Here is a 1,177-nt window from a genome sequence, read left to right on the forward strand (position 1 = left end):
TTCAGGTCCATGGAGTCTTTTAATTTTATTTTACTTGTGCTAGGGCTGGAATTCAGGGCTCTGTGCATGCTAGGCAAACGCTCCACTATTGACCTACACCCTCAGCCTCTTCATGGATTTTTTTTTTGCTTTGTTTATCTTTAATTGGGAAATTCAAGGAACAATATTTCAAATATATATATTATATATATTATATATATTATATATATATATATATATATATATATATAGTCATTGCCTGTTTCCCAACGAGTGAGAATTCTCACCAGTCCTAAATAGATGAACAGAAATGGCCAATTCCATTCTCCTTTTCCCACCAAGTGGGGGAGGGGAGCTGGGTTTCTGTAAAAAAATTTTTTTTCTCAATGTCCCAATTATGCCCAAGGATATCGCTGTATAAGAGGTCTTTCGAGAGGAGACATCCATGAAAAGTAATATATACATATTACTTATTATGTATATATCACATTACTTATTTATATTACTTATTGTTTATATATTATATTATTTATATATAATATTGTTTATTATTTATACATACTTACTTATTATTATATATTATATCATAACTAAGTCAGGGAGGAGCCTCCTATTTTCTGAGAATATCCTCCGCAGCTTAAGTTATTGTGCAGGAGGAGCTCTCCCAAGAGTTTGCAGCGATGCACACAGCAGCGTGTTGTGAGCAGGGTGCTGAGTAAGCGCTTCAGTCTCCGAGTTTTAAACAGAACTTGGATCCTTTCCTTTGAGCTGCCGCTTGCTGAGAACCAGGCTGAATACTGAGCAAAGAGAAGGGCTCCGCACAATCAGCCCTTTAATTTCTGCACCCCTGCTTTCCAAGGAGCAAGTTGGTTATTCAAGTACCTAAAAACAAACAAACAAATCTCTCCCATTTGGGAAGTTTTTGAGTTTGGAGGTCATCCAGATACTTCCTCTGAGAGTCTAAAAAGTACTTTTTGTTTGTTTCCATGTGAATTTTTTTTTTTTTTTTTTTTTTTTTTGCGGGTCTGGGGATGGAACCCAGGGGCATTTGACCTCCGGGCTACACCCCCTGCCCTATTTTTTATTCTTTATTTTGAAACCGGGTCTCACTGAGTTGCAGAGGGCCTCACTAAGTAGCTGAGGCTGTCCGCGAACCGCGATCCTCCAGGTCTCAGCCTCCCGAATGCTGGGATTACAA

Source organism: Muscardinus avellanarius (assembly GCF_963383645.1).
Source record: "Muscardinus avellanarius genome assembly, chromosome: 12".
Classification (NCBI taxonomy): domain Eukaryota; kingdom Metazoa; phylum Chordata; class Mammalia; order Rodentia; family Gliridae; genus Muscardinus; species Muscardinus avellanarius.